This window comes from Pezoporus flaviventris, unplaced genomic scaffold, assembly GCF_033815535.1.
Source record: "Pezoporus flaviventris isolate CSIRO_AGI_PZ_B2104156 unplaced genomic scaffold, CSIRO_AGI_Pfla_v1 ptg000213l, whole genome shotgun sequence".
Taxonomy (NCBI): Eukaryota; Metazoa; Chordata; class Aves; order Psittaciformes; family Psittacidae; genus Pezoporus; species Pezoporus flaviventris.
This window is the reverse complement of record NW_026892761.1, coordinates 12,341,438-12,362,209: the sequence shown is the minus strand read 5'-3', so window position 1 is coordinate 12,362,209 and position 20,772 is coordinate 12,341,438. Positions and strand designations below refer to the sequence as shown.

Below are 20,772 nucleotides of genomic sequence, written 5' to 3'. Positions count from 1 at the left end.
GTATTTAAGGGTCTATGATCTATCTTAGTCAGTATCTGCACTATTTCATCCTTTATGCCTTCCCCCAACTTCCTCTGAATGCCATCCAGCCCCTGTGATTTATTACCCTTCAGTGTGTTGCGCTTTTTGTTGGAGAATTTATATTTAATTTTTATGCCTGTTATCATTCAGGGAGAGAAGGGAAATGCTTTGGGAGCCCAGAGCGCAAATAAAGCAGCACGTTTTAGTGCAGTTACTTTGTTTGAAAGATGCTCTGTTTTGGCAGGGTACTTTCCTCCTTCCTCCTTCACTTTTTGCATTGTGGGTTGAAGTGATTCTAGAAAAATCACAGCATGGTGCACTCTGGTGATTGACTCCAGCCTTGCAAGGGCTGGAGTCTGCTGCTCCTGCTGCCTCAATCCAGTAGGACTCATACAATAAAGAGGAACTGAGTATGAGGCAGGACAGTTTGGTCTTTCATGTCAAAAGGAAAAAGAGGGATTACAGAGCAGCAGAGGTGGACTTCCCTGTTTTAGCTCCCTTGATCTTCTAATGGTGAGGTTTTTCAATGCCACCTCCTGTACAGCTTCCACTTCAGGCTGTCAGTCAACTTTGTAGATCTCACCTAGGTCTAGTTTAACATCCCAAGGGACACAAAGAGATGCACTAATTTGGCGCTTGGTCTCAATGAGGTGCGCAGTGGAGCCAAGAGTAAGACTCAGATGCTCTTTGATGCACCATGTCCATCTTCCTCCCCCATATTTCCCCTCCCTTTGCACACTTTTGAGTTGTTGTTAACATCAGGAGAAGGCTTTAGGAGCAAGATAAGGGGGCTTATAGCCTCCAGCAGGCATGATTAGAGCAGGCCATGAGCCATTTGCTTTTCCATATCCCTTACTGTCTCTGAGAGCTGATGTTAAGGGGCTCTGCTCAGAGTTGGTTTGATCGTGAGTTTCACTTATTCTGTGCTTGTTTTGCATCTCTCCTGCATGAAGGCCCATTCGCATGGCCTTGCTGCACTCGTCGTTGATTCCAGCACTTCTGATATTCTGTTGAACTTCTGAGAGATGCTGCTAGATCTCTGGAGAAGCTCAATTAACTTGACTGATGGGTCCATTTAAATGGGCGGGAATTGGGGAAATAACACTGGGAAGTTCTGTTATGTTTTTGGATGATGGAAATGTTGGCCATGAGGCAGTGTCCTCTGCTTTTAGCCTTTGTCACTGTGGTGACCTCTTCATGCAGGCTTTGAACCCCTGTGCAGGATGGATCATCAATGTGCAGAGGCTTCTGCTGTGAAAGCCAGTGTGTCACTTCTGCTCAGCTCACTAGATAGCGTGACCTCATTGTTGCTTGAAGCCCAGTGCTTCATTTCACTCTCTTTAGTGCTTTCTCTGTTATAATTAAAAGCTCCATTCCAGTTTGACCTTTTGCAGTGCGGTGGCATAGCTGAGACTGAATTGAGCCTCTAAGTAAGGAGGTGTCTCCTGGCAGGCTGGGTGGCCAGACTATAACCAATCATCACCCTAATGTTTATGATGACTGACAGGAGCCCTGACTGCCCCTCCTGCCCTTCCCATGGGATCAGGCATGTATCAGCACGTATACCAGAGTTGTTCACAGAACAGGATGGGAAAAGTATTGCTCTTTCAGTAAGATCCATGGTTACACAGGAGACATTGCTTGGAAGGCAGGGGTGGGAATCCTCAGTTTTGAGGAGACTGGAGAAAGCAGAGCAGGAATCTCAGTGATTTATTGCCTCTGTTGTAGATCAGTAGCCTGAGAAGTCTGATTTTAAGGAATGGATTTAAATCACTGGATCTTTTTAGTGGCTTAGGCGCTGGAGGGGGGTATGGAGACCTGAATCAAGTTTCCATCAGCTATGGACTGTCTCAGCCCATGGCAGGGAAGGGAAAGCACCTTAAATTGAAGTCCCAGGAGGTATCCTGGCAGCTTGGGGACTTAAAGAAACTGACATAAAGCAGAACATTTCAATAACATCAACAAAATGTTTCAATTTGAGTTTGTTTAACCCAAACCAAAATTCTCACTTTCAAAACAGAAAAAAAAAAACAACAAAACAATGAAAAATGTTCTGTTTACAGTGGCTTGAAGAAAACCATGTTTTCAGGGTTTTCAGTTTGAAGAAACCCCGTTTTCCCTGAACAAATCCCAGCCATCATGACCAGTAATTGTTGCCTGCTCCTATCTGCTGGATGCCTTGTTCTCTGCGAGTATGAACACGATGTTCAGCAGTTCCTGTGGGATTTCTCATGACCAAGCCAACCCGGACCACCTCCTCAGCAGCTATCCCGAGCACTGAGCCCTGTGAACACAAGTGACTGTCTGCTCTGGGTTGAGCTCCTTGCTAAGCAGCTCAGAGTCTTAGCTCCGAAAGCCCTGGGTCTGATCCTTGCAGACAACCAGCCAGCAGCTTGTCTTTCCAGTGCAGCGCACCCTTCCCTGCTGAGGGTTAGAAAGTACTGGATTATCTGCTTACCACCGCTGGTACCAAAACCTCTGTGTCCTGATTCTTGCAGGGTGAAGCTGAGACCACAGAGAGGTGCTGTGCCTGCTCCCAGACCGGTGACGGGAAGGACTGACAAACCCCAAGTGCCCACACCAGTCCCGGTGAGTAACTGTGTCTTGAGGTGCCTTTAGACATGAGGAACGGCAGGAGAGATCCCTGTAATTCCCTGCTGTTCTGTTGTGCGCGGCGCGACTCGGAGGTGAGATTAGGGGCAGCAAGGGCACCTTGCTTGAGATGCTGAGTTGGAGGAGTGGCCTTCATGCTGTATTTGGGCTGAAGGTGTTCTCTCTTAGAGTGTGCTGAAAGTGGCCTCGTCTTGGCCTGATGTAAGCGTTCAAGGAGTCAGAGGTTGATGGATGTGCTGAGAATCTGCCATTCCCTTGTGTGCTATTGGCAACAGAAACAGGATTGCTTTAATTACACCCTGATGAGCAGATTGTGAGTGTTTGGGGCATGGTGGTTTCAGCATGTTTTCATTTCTGATTTATTGCTTGTATTTCTTCTGAAAGTTGTAAGTTTTGGTTTGCTGTGAGTGAACACGACTATGAATGTGAGCTCTGGGTAATGCAGAGGTGGGCTCTGCTCTTGACTTCCCTGATGCACGCACCAGAGCAAGAGATTGCGAGGAGCAATTGGGGAGAAGTGCTGTGCACGGAGACACTGTGCTTGGGGCAGACTCAAACCTTGCAGAGCTGGTGTGGTGGTGAAGGAGGTGCCCTGAGTTTGATCACAACCCTGGTGCTGCCTGTGCATAGGGTAGGCGAGCATTCTCTTGCAGATGGGCTGGAGAAAGCACACAGGTAGCCTGAGCTGAAAGTAGCTCTTGAACGAAAAGGTTTTGTGGAGGGATGGGAGAGGGTTTAGGGATCATGTCCAGTGACAGCATGACCTAAGTGATGGGAAATGCTGGTCCAGGAATCACTGTGGCTATTAGAAACTTGCTGTGCTTCCTGAGCAATGGAGTTGGTGAATACCTGAGCTGGGAGTCTGGTTCTGGGGGAGTTTTGTTTCAGTGAGAATGGACTCAAGATGAATAAAACTTGGAGTTTGCTTCCGCAGAGGGTGAACGAGTCATTGTCCTGTGCACAACTCATGACATGAGGATGGAGCAGTGTGATGTTTTCAACAGTGGACTTCCCCTCCAGAGAGATGAAAAGAAGTCCTCTGTTTCCAGTTGAGCAGGGTTTGCAGTCCTGGTGTAACACATGGGTTTTAATTGGTATCATGGTTGATTTTTTCCTTGGGAACTTACACGGGAGTGAGAAAACCCAAATGTGATCAGATAAAACTTGTTGTCATACAGGCATGAGCTCTGCTGTTGCTTGGTGGACCCCAGCAGATAGCACATACAGTAAATAGGATCCAAGAGTTTTACACTCCTTGCCCTATTTGGAAATCTAATCCAGGAAACTCCGAATAACAGAGGGGAAAAGATTGACCTGAACTTTTTGAAACCTAAACCAGGCAGTTGAAGGACAAAGGGAATTTGTGTCTGCTTATAATTTGTCTAAAATCATTTTCTGCTTCTAGTATAATATACCTTCCCTTAGTAGTGGTGAGAGTATCTTGACATAAAGTAGGACTTAAAGCTTCTGACATTCAGATATGTTAAACAAATGAGCTGACTAAAAGGCGTTTTCCGCATGAATAAGAGAACTCCTGTGCCCTCATTCCGTAGACCAGGATTTAACTCAGCAAATAAAATCATGGGATTCAGCAGCATTGAAGAATTACCTTATTTTATTAATATTCAAAACGTTTAAAAAGGAGGAACACTGGCAGTTGTTTCTAAAAGTTTTGGTTTGGCTGTTGGCATATTTAACAGTGCTTTGCACTATGGAGCCTTCTTTTGTACAGGGTACTTACTGTAAGTGGAGGAAAGTGTGTGCACAGGCTGCAGGGCGTGAACTACAGCAACTTCTTCAGCGCATGAGCTCTTCACTTTCATGAGACTCCTGAACTCTTGAGTGCTGCTGCTTGATTGTTTGCCTTTTTACATTCCACTTCTCCCTCCAGTCATTGACAGTGCACAGAAGAAGGGCTGGTTCAGAGGGGGCTGTGAAACTACCCATTTCTTGGGGGATGCAGGAGAAGCTGTGAAAGTACCTGTCATTGAGGCAGCTGGAAAAGAGCTCTGAGAGTAACTCTGGGGAGCTGGGAAGGCTGATGAAAATGCTCGTTATTGCAGCGATGCGGGGAAGATCGCAGAAATACCTGTGGTTGAGTCCACCCGTACAGGGTTGGAAGTGTCTCGTAGTGAGAGGAGGACATGGAGCATCCTAGGTAGCTCAAGAGAAACTGGATGGATGAAATCGTCTGTCTTAGAAAAGGCACGGTGTTGGAGTGTGCCATTGCAGTGTCTAATCACACGTAAAGCCAGGCTGTAATCGCTTGCTCCGGTCATTTATCAGCTTCAGCAGTTCCTGTCCTTCCAGGATTAGGATGGCACTCAGTAGCCCTTTAAGCTACAATCTGGTAGTGACCTTCTGAGCACCCTGTGGGCCAAGGAAGGAAGCGATGTAACAGGTCTGCTTAATTTAGAAAAGACAGTGCAGGTCAGGAGGAGGGTGCAGGTATCGGGGCCCAGCCGATGCTGTAGGTGCGGGCTCTGGGTGAGGGCTGCAATAGCCGGTGTGGAGGAGGCTGCGGGATATGAGTGGTGCCTCGCAGGGTTCATCATCAGCTCTAAACAAGCCCCTCTGTGCCTGGGATCCCTTTGTCAAGGAAATGAACGTGCCGTAGGAGAACTCTTGTATCTCACTGTAAAGTTGTAATTCATTCCAGAGGCTCCGAGGTGTCACAAACCATCAGAAAACAACCTCAGCCCTTTAGGAGCAGCAGTGTGCAAAGCCATGAGAGCAGGGGGAGCCTCCTGTTGACTGCTGGCTCTCCTGTTTGCAGCGCTTGCTTTACAGCAATAACATTTCTAGAAGTGTGGGCAGGTAGTGTGTGGCTGGTGCAGGCTGGCTTTGCCCTTTGTGGCTTGTTTTCCTTTTTTACAATATAAAGAATTTATTTCTCTGTAGGCACTTAGATGGCAGGATTTCTGCAGTGGGGATTCTGATGTGTGCATGCACAAGTTCTTCATTTCTTTTCTCTTTGGAAGACTATTGAATGCAATATCTCATCAGCAGCATCCCTTCCCAGCACAGGGATTACAGTAGAGGACCAGGTGAAGCTGAAATACCCAGTAGTTCAGAGCAGGGTGCAGCGCACTTTGCTTTCTGAGCCCTGTTACCAGGTCCAGATATTTCTGACTGTGACTTTGTGAAATTAAAGTAATTACAAGAACACAGTAAAATTCAGTTGTCTTTGGTGGCTGACTCTCACTGATCTTTATCTACAGTAAATAAATGCAAAGACCCAGTTTAAAATCCTTTCTAAGTAGACTCTCTAGAAGGATTGCCCACATGTCTCTGCTGGAAGTAATCTAATTGCATGTACAATACTTATAAGCGCCTGGCTGGAGGATGTTCCCAGGGCTGGTTCATCTGGAGCAGGTTTTGTCTGGAGCAGGTTCATGCTCGCCTGTGAGCTCTGCCTAGCAAACACAAGGTGAGAGGAGCACTCTCCTCCCACAGAGACCATGGTCCGTGACCGCTATCTGCAGGGAAGCAGGTGAATTTTGAACTAGGAAACCCATGTTCTCGGCGCTCCGGTTTGTTTTGAAAGCCGAGTGCGTCAGGGGTTGTTTTGATTGAAGATGATTGCAGCTGCAAGCGCCAGGTCTGTGGTCTGCAGGCTCAGACCCTGGTGTCAGCCAGCTCTGAAGTTCTTTCCGATGGAGCCATCCCCTGCCTTTGCCCCCATGTGTGTTCTGCCTGTGCAGAGCTGAGCTTAGCTGGCTTTGAGTGGGAACCCGGCAGCTCCGATGAAGGATCAGGTTTTCCAGTGAGAGCCAAGTGCTGACAGACCGGACCTTAAAGCTCATCTAGTTCCAAGCCCTGTCATGGATTGTGCATCTGCAAGCAGAAGGTTGTGTAGCTCAGGCATTCCTTGTTAGATGAGAAGAGCAGAGCATTTGCTGTTATTTAAGGACAGTAAGGCTGAACAGAAAATCAGACCTGCCTTCACACAGCATACATGATCCAGTGGATTGCCCTGTGCCTGGTTTGGGATTTAAAACCTCGCAAGCCCAAAAGACTCAAACACATGTCTAATCTGAAACCTATACATTCAGTCAAAACTCTTTGGCTCAAAGCAAGCCGTGGATTAATAACACCTTCCTGAGCCAACATTTAATTTCTAGGTCTGATCTGGTTTCCTGTGATCAACCACAACTTTTAATTCTTGTAAGAGCTGAGCAAGCAATTCATACTGAATACTGTATCTGACAAGTAAGTTTTCTGCAAAACTCGATCTTATCAAAATGACATCTCAGTTTAAATTATCTGATTGGGGGATTTTTGTGGGTTTAATTCCTGCATTTGCTTCTGGAAATGACCGGTTTCTCAGAGCTTCTGAAGACTTGAATTTTAATTCAGATTAAGACAGTGCACTAGCTGACAGATGATCATACGAGTCATAAAGCTCAAGCTTTATGTTTGCAGAATGGAACCTTAGAAGTTTCTGCATTGCTCCAGAGGGAAGTTCAGAGCTGCCCCGGGTGTTCATGGTCTATCATACCTGTGTTCCTGTCCGTGTATATGCGTTCATTTCTGGAGTGAGTTTGTGAACTCACGGGGTACTTACAGGCTTGGAGTGCAGTGGGTTGCATTTGTTAACACCTTAAATGCTTCTTAGAGGCACAAGCTGACGGCCATAAGGACTAGGGATGGGTTCTTCTCACCTCTTTCTGAAACTCCAGGTCCTCACCATTTTGGTTTGTTTTCCCCATCACCTACAAGGTGGTTTCTGCGTCTCCTGTCATGAACCAGTTGCTGCCCACTCGAGCAGTAATTGTGTATTGTGGAGAGAATGGCCAGGGGACGGGATTTAATGCTGGATGGAGACGTGTTTAAGTGTCTGCCTCAGGGGTCAAGTTCTCCATCACAGTTTTCCCAGGTTCTCTGGCCAGTTGGCTTAGGGACTATAGTGATAGGATAAGGGGTAACGGATTAAAACTTAAACAGGGGAAGTTTAGATTGGATATAAGGAAGAAATTCTTTACTGTTAGGGTGGTGAGGCACTGGAATGGGTTGCCCAGGGAGGTTGTGGATGCTCCATCCCTGGCAGTGTTCAAGGCCAGGTTGGATGAAGCCTTGGCTGACATGGTTTAGTGTGAGGTGTCCCTGCCCATGGCAGGGGGGCTGGAACTGGATGATCTCAAGGTCCTTTCCAACCCTAACTATTCTATGATTCTGTGATTCTATGAAAGATTTCCAGGCAGTGTTGACGAGCTGGGCCTGAATTTCTCACTGCTTGGCCTCCAAAAGGCAATGGTCTTTCTGCTCAAGAACTGATGTTATGACCATGAAAACATTACTCCATGAGGTCCTCAGGCACTGGGGACAGGAGACAAGTGACTATCTTGGTGGTGCTTGTTCACTCTGTCCTCTCCTAACCAGATGCAGCTTTTTGGCTGCATCTCTGAGTACCAGAATTGGAAGGTGAGTCAAAAAGCAGGAGTCAAGGGGATGCTGTAAAATGAAAATACAAAAATAGATCTCTGGTTGCACATCTCTTCTTGACTTCCCTTTGCAAGGCTGTATCGGCGCGTGCTTGATGGGGTATGAAGGCTCTGACCTTGTCAGATGCATCAAATATGACATGAGAGCATGGAGCGTTTATATTTTTTTTTAAAGGAGAGAAATAAGGGTTAGCAAGAAATGCAGAAAAGAGAAATGGGCAAATGGCCGCATTCCTTCCTCGGTAGAAATCCAGGCCTGAGATTTGCTTCTAGCTTGGCTTCAATTGGAGATTTCAGGAAATGAGCTCGAAAGTTGCTATTTTACCATTCCCCTTCTGTAGCATTTCATTATCATCCGTGCTGCTTCTGTGAAGCACTGACCTTTCCCTGGCAGCGGTGCGACAGAAAGACACAGTGCTAATGTATGGGCCCTTGTGCTGGCTGCAGAGGTTGTGCTGGGGTCCTTTCCCCAGTGTGCTGTATCATCTGGAGGATGTCTAGTGGAAGGTGCCCCTGCCTGTGGCAGGGGTTTGGAACTGGGTGGGCTTTAAGGTCATTTCCAACCAAAACCAGTCTGTGATTCTATGCTGGATGATGCCGCGTATCCTGTGTTGGTGATGTGTGAGGTAGGGACTTGGGGGTTTTATTCTTCTAAAAGACTCTTTTTTTTTTTCTTTCTGAGGGTTCAACTGAAAAAAACCCAGGGTCAATGGGTCAGTAAAGGTGAGCTTGGGATGTGCTGGGTATCCTTGGAGCTTGGTCCCCAGCTTTCTTCTGGTAGACGAGCTCTATAGGGACAAGCTCTTGGTAGTAGGCTCTTCACAGGACGGGGACAAATAGGGACGATGGCAGCCTTGGTCTCTTGCCCATTCTTTTTCTGTATGCTAGGGGAAAGCCTTATAATCAAACCTGATTTCATTCCTCTGCATCTTCCCCTAAAAGCTTGGTTTTGCCAAGCTGTTTGGGAACCAGGGCATGGTACCTGCACCCCACTCACCTCCTGTGGGTCATCTCCTCCTCTCCATTCACCTTATCTCATTTCCTGCAGGCTGTGATTGCAGATGGAACACATGCCTGGGTTGCTTTAAGCACAAAACTGAACCTGGGGTGTCTCTGGGGTTCCCCCAGGCAGTGGCACAATAGCTTGGAGCAATGGTGTCAGGAAGCCTGAAAAGGGTTGTTGGTGGCAGTGGTCCCTGCACTTCCCACCTCAGTGTGCTTGGCCATGGGGTGGATGTATCTGTCATACTTGAATTTCTTCCAACACATCCAAAACCAGGATATGCAGAAGATTCTGCCTGAATAACAGATTTCTCCTTTAAAGGTGCTGCATGCAGGGCAGTCTCAGGCCTCTCTGAAACCGGGTGAATAGGGTGTGTTGTTAACACCATACAATGCCTCTTCGTAGTTGGGAGGGTCAGGAATTAGTGGTTTAGCAGGCAAAAGCCTTATATGCAGTTATATTCAGAGGAATAACTTGTGAAGAGAACATTGTCCTGCTCAGCAGATCTGCCTCACATGCGACTTCGGGGACATTACACAGCATCGTGTAATATGGGTTTGGGAGAAACATCAGTAGCAGAGTCCAAGCACACTGGTAGAGTCTTGTCTGAAAGCAGCCGAACAAGTCACCACATTCCAAGCTGCACTGAGTGGCTGTGTGCTGACACCCGCTGCGTGTTGGTGGCCAAATGATGGGCTGCAAGTGATGCGCTGGGGAGTGGTGAACCACCACCTCGCCATAACCCCACAGCTCTCACTCCCTTCCTCGTGCCTTTGTGTTAAAGAGCAAGGCAGCTTTTGGTTGTGCACCAAATCTCCGGCTGCATCTCAGCAGCAAAACTGGCGGGAGTGCTACAAGAGGTGGGAGATGGCTCCAGGGTCTGTGTTTGCAGCCTGAGTTCATTACTTTTAAGGCAAGGACAGGCAGTGGCTCGTGGAGTGGGGTCTCGGGAGCAGCATTCTCAGCTCTGGATCCAGCACAGGCTCCTGTGATCAGAACCCGTCTTCACACCATGCTGAACTCAAACTGGTATTTTGTGGGGCTGAGCCCTCATACCTGTGTGTGTCTGCTCTGGTATGTTAAAAAGCAGTAGAAATACACCCTTTTCCTCCTCTGTTTATGTTACCTCAGCCACTCTGAGACATTACCTGCTTCTGATTATGCAGAGGGTACAATGCCCTATTGCTTTTTTATCTATAGCTGGGTTCAAACAGACCCAGAGAGAAGTTGGTGAGGCAGGAGGTTAGGAAGCCCATTTAGCTTTCTCTATTGTGGTTAATTATCTCTCATTTTTTGTCCTGCTTCCCTTACAAGCATTCACTGAAGTGCCTAACTGGTGGCCACTGAGACCAGTGGAAGTCCCTGTGCTGTCTGCTGGGTGGGGTGGCTCAACCCCACGGTGATGCTGTGAATCTATTCTTTGCCCAACTTTGGCTGCTGTTGTCAGTGTGTTGATCTTGCTTATACCTCTCCTGGCACATCCAAGAAGTCTGCTTTATTACCTTTTTTCATTTGCTTGTCATAGCTTTGACTGCCTTTATTATTTCTTCTTCCCTCTTTGGCATAGATACCTTCTGCTTATAATCTTCTTAGCTGTCTCTGAGCACTGAGGCTTCCTGTTCATTTCAGAGAATGCTGTTTTAAAGGAGGTGTGATCCAGACTTGTCCAATTCTTCCTTTTCTCCTGTGATTTGAAGGGCCTGAAAATATTCATGTAATGATTTCCCCCACAGATGCCCCCAGACACTCTTTGGCTCTGACAAAAATTGCATCCCTGCTCCTCAGGAGAAATCCCCCAAAAGCAAAGCACCCTCTGCACTACAGCACAATTAACAGCCCTCTAATGAAATACGGATACAGGCAGCTTCGCAGTGATGGGCAGTAGCAGCTCACAAATGAGCACTCATTGCTCATACTGCTGTGGAGACTGGAGGAGGCTCCTGTGGTCTTGGGCAGCCCCGTGAGTGCACCAGCATCCTGGGCTGAAGAGACAGATACATTTGAAGCCAGAGGCCCCAGCCCATGTCTAATTTCTGCCTCCCTGATGCACCTGAGGCCCAGAAGCAGGCGATGGACCACAGGGGTTTGGGCTGACCCCATGCAGCACAGTGCCCAGAGCAGCAGCCTCAAGGTCCCCACTGCACAAGAGCTTTGGTGCCTTGAGACAGGGGTTGAGCAAGGAGCCAACAGAGAGCTGCTTCGCTCCTGTCTCACAAAGGTGGGCAGAAACAGGACCTCGGGGAAGTCCAGGTTCCCTGGTGCTCGGTGAGGTGCCTGACTTGCCAGGCTGCAGAGTTGAGCTGTCTCCATCCACTCCCTTCTCCATCTCCGGTTCTCCCAGTGCATGTCATTACCTTGTTCAAAGTGGAACAGCTTCAGTGTAAAAGGGTAAGGAGGCTCACCCCAGGATAATGCTCGGGGCAAGCAGGATACTCCCCTGTGCAGTCTGAGACCTAGCATTCAAGTCGCCAGTGGAAAATGAGCCCAGCCAGAACTTGGATGTAAATCTGCGCTTGCCACATAAATCACATAAATCCTCTGAGGCCAGGATCTTGTGACCATCACCCAAGATCTGCCTGTACCATGAGCTTGACAAAGACAACAGGGTTCATCCACACCAGGGATGAACTGAACTGCAGTGGCTGAGATGTTGGAGCTAGGGGATAACTTCAGACAGGGGGCCTATAGGGATGCTGGGGAGGGACTCTTCATTAGGGACTGTAGTGACAGGACAAGGGGTAACGGGTTCAAACTTAGACAGGGGAAGTTTAGATTGGATATAAGGAAGAAATTCTTTCCTGTTAGGGTGGTGAGGCACTGGTAATGGGTTGCTCAGGGAAGCTGTGAATGCTCCATCCCTGGCAGTGTTCAAGCCCAGGTTGGACGAAGCCTTGGGTGAGATGGTTTAGTGTGAGGTGTCCCTGCCCATGGCAGGAGGGTTGGAACTGGATGATCTTAAGGTCCTTTCCAACCCAAACCATTCTATGATTCTATGACTGCAGGGCATCTGTGGTTTCATTTTGGAGAACCGGGAGGAGTCCTGCTCACCCCTTTCCTTGTGTCTCAGCAGGCATGTTTAAGATACCCACCTAAAATAACCCATTTTCAATGCTCCACCCTGCAGGCAGCACCTGCCCTCTCCTGTGGGGACAGAGGGGTCAGCAGAAGGAGACCTTGTACAGGCAGATGGGGGGACTCACTGCCCTGCTGCATTTTGACTGCAAAAGCCAAGGAGTGGAACTGGGTATTACCAGCACCTCTGCACAAGTAACCTCTCACCGCTGCCTCCTGCCAGATGCTTACTCTTTTCTTCAATGGGTTCCTCCTTCTCAGAGTCTTGAAAATGCACCTGCATTGTTTATCTGACCCTCACACATGGTCACAGCCTTTGCAGCCTCTGCCTTGGCTGTTACTACGCTTTCCAAAGCCTCTCCATTGCCTGAGCCCTCTAGTCCTTCCACCAGCACCCATGGTTTATGCCTTGGTTATGCCTACCTTCCTTTTAATTGATTTTTCACACTACTTTGCTTGTCCCTGTTGCCCTCTTTTATTTAATTTATTGCTCACTAGCCATCATAGCACCTGGGCAAGCCTTTAATTTATTTCTTCCCATGTCCCATCGCCCCCCTCTGTCCTTTCCCTTTATTGATTTCTCCAGTTTGTTTTCACCCTGTGCTTGCCAGCATCATCTCCTACTCTTCCCCTCCACATTGCTCAGCTGAATTCCTCCCCCCACTAGTGACCTTGCTGCCTTGTAATTCCTGTCACAGCAGGGCTGAGATTGCTGTTTGTTGGGTCCCCATCACCCATTGCTTGTGCTCAGCTTCCACCCCAACCTCCAAGCATCTCAGAATTAACTCTGGGTAATCTCTGTCCAAGTTGCTGCGATAAGGAAAAGGTCTTTTTCCAGTGAGCCTCCTCCCAGTGTAAGAGGTTCAATGGCCATAACCTGATGTAGTTTCTCCTTGGAGTTACCTGCAGGCAGGCAGTCACCCCCAGGGGCAGGGATGGACTCGTGGGGTCAGACTCCACCAGGTTTCATCCCTGACCAAGGAGAGAAGTTTGTGCTCTCAGCAGCTCTTTATTCCTGCTGTTATCCTGGACATGAGAAAGTGCAGCTATTCCTGCCCGGAGAGACTTGACTGCTCACAGCCCAGCTCTCTGTGACAGAGCTTTTTCCTGCTCCACATTGAGACGGTGAGGATACTGTGGAAGAAGAGAGGATGTAAATGACTCTTCTGTCTCAGCTGCCACAGCTCAGCTCACAAGGGCTGGTTGCCCACAGGCTCAGAAAAAGAGGGAGCCCAAAGTGGGAGAGGGTCAGAGGTAGGAGTACTCACAGCAAGGCAGAGTGCAGAGCTATTACCTGCTTTCCTGTGGAGCAAGCATAGGACATCAGCATGCTGTGGCTCCAGATTGTGATTATCTACACAGTTCCCTGTGCTGTCCATGCTAAAAAATACTCTGGTTAGGTCTGTGCTTGTATACGTGGTGTCCGTTTCATGGGACGCTGTGGAACTGAGGCAGTCATGTCCAAATGAAGGACCTGAGAATATAAAGGACGAGTTTGAAACTGTCTCTAGCAAAGGACATGTTTGGATTTATCTCCTTCTGTCTCTCAGGCCATCTACATTGGTAGGCACTTGAGTGTATCAGCCCTGGGATATTAGCATCATGTGGGAAATGGGGAAATACAAAGGGCATTGCATGGGCCGTGTCATGAAGATCTCAGATAGGCAGCAGAGGATGGCTGAGCTCCAGGGCATGGCGTGTGTGGACGCCAGCATGGACCCTGGCGAAGAAAGTTCCTGCAAGGTCCCCATGAAGGTCTGTTCTGAGAAACTAATTGAACCTTGCTGGTTTCATTGGTGGGTTGGTTATAAATACTTGTAACTCTGCAGTGAGGTATTGGCACGGTTATATTTTGCTAGGAAATAAAATGGAGCTCTATCATGGAAATTGTCTGTGCCCCATGTGAAGCTGACTGCTGCATTCAGCAGGTGTGTGTAGGATGGGTCCTGAAAAGTGGGAATTCAGCTCCAGCCTAAGGCAGACCTTCCTCCCACCAAGTTAAATGCCGCAGCCCTTAGCTGGACCAGTTTCCTTCGTTGATTTTATTCTAACAACTCTCTTTTATTCTCTTTTTCTCTTTAATTCTTCCTATTTTCCATTCTCCCTTTTTCTTTTAAGCTTGATGTCATAGATAGGATCACCCTATAAACTCTGCAGGTCACTTTCCTGATGCTTTCAGGGAGCTCTGTAGGTGTCTGTGAAGTGCTGGCCATTTTTCCAAATTAAGAATCTCTCCCTGCCCATCTTTAACAATTGCTATAATTGCATGCGAAAGCAGACCAGCTTCCTTCTACCTCTGTTGCTTTACATGCACAGGCACAGAAACAGCGTTTTTTCAGTGTAGGAAGGGCTCTCCCCACCCTACCCATATAGTGCTTTATGGCAGTTTGGCTTGGGAGAGGTTTTTTCCTGACGTATAAAATGAAACTTTTAAAGATAATGAAGACCATTTTGGTGGCTGTTCAGTGGTATGACTGTATCCATTAGACGTGAATTGAGATTAAAACTTAGATGTGCCTAAATAGCTAAGGAAATAGAAACAGACCCAGCTCCCTTTGTCACTGCAACTTGGACAAGCTCAAAAACTGGAAAATAGGCCTGTGTGTTATTCTTTGATCTAGAGAAAAGGGGCTTTTGCTTCATTTTTTGTGAAGTTTGTATTGCAGTAACTGACAGACAGGGATGCGTAACTGCTTGGATAATTTACCTGTGATTCTGAATTGTGGTTCTTTTGTGAAATACCCCAGGCTCCTCCGCGTGGTGATTGATTCAATACATCTGCCTTCCCCTGTGAGTGACATCTCTTCTTGTCTCCGTAGGCCCTCTGCAAATCAGGAGCTATAAATAAACAGCAATATCTGTATTTGCAGGGGGTGGAAAGCTGCGCTGGAGCTGTTCCTCTCTATGTTGTAAACAAGAATGGGTGATTAAGGGATGCTGTAAGTCAAAGCTGTGCAGAAACAGGGAACACACACAGAAGCTTCTTTGTGGCACATGAAACCTGCAGCATCGGGAAAGCATGGGATGCTATTTTGTAGTTTGGGGGAAAAGTGTGTAAGGGCACAGGAGGTTTTTAACAAGGAATGGCTAAGCCTTTCAGTGAGCTTTTCCTCATGCCCGCAAGCAGAGTATAAATGATGGCGTTTGTGGGCCTGGGGGTTCAAGTCTTGATAGTCTGGAAAAGCAATGCATGAGGTGGGGTGAAAGTTTGATAAGCAATGTAAGGTTTTGGGGGTTCTCTGATTTTTGGCTTCAGGACTCCGCGGTGAGGGAGCTCCTGCAGGCACCCACATCCTGTGGGTATGGCTCATAGGCACCCTTGGTACAGGAAAGGGGTTTTTTGGCTCACTCCCAGCCAGTGCACCGTGGCAGTTCCCATTGGCTTTAAAAGGATTTCCCAAGCAATGGGTTATGAAAACAGCCTAACTTTGTGTAGAATCAGCCCACAGTTGTTGCACTGGGGTTTTCCAAATGAGGATCAGATGATGTTGGTGGCTACTTTGCAATGAGCTGCTTGGCTTTTCAGGAGTGCTGCTTGCTTTGCCCTGCAGTCACAGATGCATACCAGCTGCTTGTGGATGTGGATAAGTCAGTGGTAAATGTTTTAATCAAAGGGGATGGCTGGTCTTCTGTCCGCCTTGGTATCTGGCATGTGGGTTTTAGTACAAAAGCTGAAGGTCAGAGGCATGTCTGGCTGTTCAGAATGTCCTGGATTAATTCATGGCACAAGCCCAAACATTGAAGCCATCTGACTGGTTGTAGTGGACCTAGGAAGTAAAACCACACAGCATTGGTTTTATTTCTTTGAAGAAGTAATTGAAAGCAAGCTTAGCCCTGTTTGCCTCAAAGCAACTGCTGGTGAAGATGCTGTGAGCAGGGTTAGGGCAAGCCTCACAGGATGAGTACATTGGAGTTGTCCTGCTGCTGAGTCCCTGGTGAGCCATTAAGAATCTTTCTATGACTTTATGGGGCTGTTTTTCTAAGAGAAGTGACCCTAGAAAGTGGTTCCCTGAGCTTCTCTTTACATCGGTGGCATTTCTTCCCCATAAGCATTTTTCCACAGAGCTGTCTCCTTGGTAAACTGTAATCCATAGATCAGAAGCTCCATCACAGAGCCGCATGTGGCATGAAAATCTTTCACCATCTCTTATCTAATTCAGTTGCAAGAGAAAACAAAGCCACAGGAGCGGCTCTGCCAGGCGCTTGCTGTCCTGTTTGCCCTTTGTATGTCCTTTCAGTCCTGCTTTTTAAACTCCTAAAGATGGCATCCTGAGAGATGTCACACCTATTGCAGGCAGGGACCTGGCCGGTGTCAGCTCTACCGGCAGACTGGTAAAGCATCTCCTTGAGGCAGCCCTGCGTGGGAGCACAGCAGACCAGGCACAGCACCTCAAATGCAGGACACAGTGACCAGCATCATGGTGTCTCCACTGGAAACCTGTCATGAAGGCAAGACAGAGTAGAGACGTAGCACCTGCCGCTGGTGCTTCCCATGACCTCTCCCCATGTGAGCTGTAGGGAAGCAGGGAGCACCCTGATGGTTCATACCAAAGTCCCTCCACCACAAAAGCCTCTCCTGGGACTGATACGCTTCAGCATCCCCAGGGATGGCAGTGGGGCTGAAGAAGTGCAGGGGGTACATCATCATCACCAGACATTGCCTTGTGCTACAAAAATAGGGTGCTTCTTATTGCACCACAAGCTGGCTTCTCATGTGGTCAGTGCCCAGACCTTCTCACGTATGCCTGCCTTTCTCTGTTACTCAATCCCCATGGTCTACCTAACCCAATTTCACTTACAGAAGTATTTCTGTGATGCCTACAATAGCGTATCAGTCCCTAGGGCATGTTTTGGGCTTCTTTGCCTTCGTCTTTTATAACAGCTGTGTTCACTACCACAGTGCCAGAGCTGCTTCATTGGTGCAGTGGAGCTCATTCTCAGGCAGGAGCATTGCTAAACTGGAAGGACATCCACCTGCATTCAGCTGGTTTGTATTTTCTTCATCAGTTTTGGTATTAACATCAAACTTGCAGAAGTGCAAGGTATTAGGGTTTTATAGAGATACTTCTCTTTGTGTCATGAGACAGCTGATGGCGCTCTTAATACTGCGGGTGGTGTGCTGTCAATCCATCTAAAGCTGCACTGTATTAGCACTCTCATACCAGAAATATCCCTCCTGATATCAGAAATACCCCTCCAACAGAGAGCTTTGGAAAGCAGAGTGCATTACCTTTATGCCTGGGCATGTGTGTGCACGCTGCTTTCCTGGCTTCATGTTTGAATTTGCGAAGAATCTGTCACATCAATAATGCCTCCTATGAATTTGGATATTGGTGTGAAGAGAATAACATCCCCTTTCTGAAAATGCCAGGTTGCAAGGCAGTTGCTGAAGCACGTGGAGGGGACATGGCTGAGGTGGCCCTACACGGCTGTCCCCTTTGGGTTGCATCTGCAGAACCAAGGGACACTCAGTAACTAGCAGCCTCATCCTCTTCAATATTCCTCTTCCATACCCATCTTCTCCCTTTTCTGGTGCAAGACAAGACCATGGGCAGATGTGGTCATGGTGATTATGGGGTCCTGCGTTTCCCCAGAGGTTGGGGGCCCTGCTTGGCTCGAGGATCTCATATCCAGATCCTCTTCCAGGGAAGGCAGTGGAAGGGAGGCATTGAAGTGAGTTTGGGCTGGTAACTACTGGGGTTTTTTTTTAATACCAAGAATCTATTTTCTGTTGGGCTTCTTCTGTTTGTCAGTTCTAAAAATAACACAGAACAGTAGGCAGGAAACAAAAAGTGTCATATATAAAATGAAACTGTTGTGGTTATTGTGGACAAGAACATTTTTAGGCAATTCTTTCATTCTTTTCTCACTGAAATTCTCCATAGTGGACAAGCTGGATTTTCCCACCTTGTTCCAATAAGCAAGCACAGCTTATTTCAAGGTAAATCCTGCTCATTCCTCCATGATTCATCATTCCCTCCCCCTGTACCAGATCTATCACTTGTCCGAGTCTTTGAAGGCAGAGGCAAGGCTGGGATGGAGGGCTAGGCAGGGAGAGATGTGTCGCTTTCAAAGCTCTGGCTGCAGTGATGGAGCAGCATCCAGTGTTGTATGAGCAGTCAGGACAGAACATGCGAGTGGATAAATATGCAACATGTTGCATGAAGTAACTTGGTGATTCTCAATTAATACCCTAACGGCCTTTGTTTGAATTATTGACTCCAAACTGACGAAGCTGAGTTGCAAATCCTATGGAATATAAAACTGAAGAAACTCTTTATTGACAGTTTGGAATTACAAATTACGTTCGTTGTGAAAAATAACCCAGAAACCGTCTGTTTAATTGGTTGTAGGTTGCAATTTGTGTGCACTTAGGTAAGGAAAATACAGCTCTCTATGGGATTGTTAAAGATCACTTTCCTTTGAGTCAGCAAAGTTCAGAGCTAGGAAAGAAGCAGATCTATATTCTATAAAACTTCAAACTAACAAGTAGCTCTGTCCAAGGGATTGCTCTCGGTGGAGTGGGAGATGCACTGGCTCTGGTGGGCTTTTGGTGGGATGGACAGAGAGAGAAGGGAGAGCTTTTGGGGTTTCAGAGTATCTCCTAGCTGAGGTGGCCTGACCTTACTTTGCATTACCTTCTGAAATGTGGGGTGAGCTCCCTGCTCAGAACTTTCTGGCTGCAAACAGTAAGTTGGGATCCATCTCTCTTAAAAAATACATGTCAAAAGCTGACCTGCTTATCCCGGATGTGTCTCTGGCATGTAAGTGAAAGCAGTGATTCCTCCCGTCTTGCATGGATTTCCCAGGAAACTGCCTTTGCCTAATGCAGGTCATAGAATCATAGAATAGTTTGGGTTGGAAGGAACCTTCAGAGGTCATCCAGCCCAACCCCGTGGGGATAGTCAAAGCCAGTACATGGAAGCTGTGATGCCCACAGAAGGCACTGGAGGAAGATGAGGTCTCTGGAACAGAACTGCCTTTGTCCAGGTGCCCCAGTGCCATGGAACAAACAGGCATGTGGTCTCTGCCCTCCAAAATAGCTTCCCCAAGGAAGGTAACGTGAGGCTGGTGTCTTTCTGAGAAAGCCCTTGGTAAAACCCCACTGAAATCCTGCTAGTGCAGAAAGCTTTGTTAACACCATTAATTAGAATGAAGCTTACACTCCAGGTGGCAAAAGCCCCTGGAGATTAAAGATCAACATTCAGCCTAAGAAAGGGCTTTGCTCTGACTATTTTGATGAATCTCAGTATTTGGCATGGGATTTCTTTGCAGAGAAGGAAATCGGGGCTGCCCAGTGTCAGCATTTTCCATTGGTGAGGAGGAGGAGGAGGGAGATGCTGAGGGGTATGATGGATGTAAGAGCATGACAAGGGATTAATGTAGGAGCAGAGCAGTGAAATGAGGGAATGTGGAGAAACAACCTGAGGAAAAGGTGTACGTGAATAGAAACTGGTGTCTCGTGACTGCTTTCCCCTCTAGAGCACGTTGCCTCCTTGTGTCTCCATACTAAGGGTGTCTTCATGTGCCATGTGGATATGGCAGTGTCCTGCCTGCATCTCCTGCCTGAGCTGCATCTCACTGCAGTGCAGACGTTCTCTCCTGTGGTTCGCTAAATGCAACAGGAGGTTGGGTGGCAATCATCACCTCTCCTGGTGAAAATCAAAGTAATGCTGGGGTAGAAGCCCCTCATTTTCAGCTGGTGTCAGTTGCTATAGGCTTTGCAGCATGAGAAAGACAGAACTACCCTGCCTAAACCCCTGCGGTCTCTGGAGTGGTGTCCCCTGGCCCCTGAGGCTGCTGCAGATCTAAGAGCTTGTAACTGTAAAATGAGTGGTAGTGTTGGAGCACAACAGGAAATGTCAAAGCTATAGCCCTGCATATGGTACTGTGCCATAGCCAACACTGGGAGATGCCACTGGGCACTCTTCAAAGAGGTGGAACGTGTGATGGAAGAAGAGGTTGCTCATACAGTGTGCACCAGCCTTCTGTTTGCTCACTGATTGGTTTTACAGGCCTCTTTGGGCTCCGTTTCCATGATCCTTCTGGCCATCTCTGCATCTGTCTGAGTGCTGGGGCAGAGCATCACCTGTGTACAGCTGCACCCGATGCAGGGGGCCACAGAAACATGGAACCTCTGATCCTACACCCCGGAAGGCAGAGGGCTTTGCCATTGGCTTCAGTGTGTGCTCTATTGAGCCACAGATGGAGAGTGTTAAATCTTCACCATCCCACTGCAGCTGCCTTTGAAACAACACAATTAATAGCAATACCTCCTGCCTCAGGCTGAGATTTAGTCAACAAGTAAGTGTAAGTTCCTCCTGTGATTTTTTAATTTAATTTTATTTGTTTTAGCCAGTTCTCATCAATGCTATAAAGTAGTATTTATTTATCATGGGAGCAGCACAGCAAGGAGTCTATCACACTGCAGTTTGCTGACCAACGCTGTAGATAATCAGCATTTTTCAGTCTCTTTGAAGGGAAGTCCTGCAGAGTGTGATACATCAATAATGCAGTGATCTTAGGATTTGATGGGAATCCACCTTTCCTAGATTTCATAGCTCTCCGCAGTGGTAACATTGGGGTTTTGTTCTACAGAACAGAAATAAAAAGGGTGAG

General features: G+C 47.5%; 1 protein-coding gene across 3 annotated transcripts in view; it reads left to right on the top strand.

Moving 5' to 3' along the window:
* Positions 1-20,772, top strand: part of RALY (RALY heterogeneous nuclear ribonucleoprotein) — a 118,172-nt gene that overhangs the window by 38,576 nt on the left and 58,824 nt on the right. For all 3 annotated transcript variants that reach the window (XM_061441458.1, XM_061441459.1, XM_061441457.1), the window contains exon 2: positions 2,520-2,610. The gene's annotated coding sequence lies outside the window, so the exon portion shown is untranslated. The remainder of the gene's footprint in view (positions 1-2,519; positions 2,611-20,772) is intronic.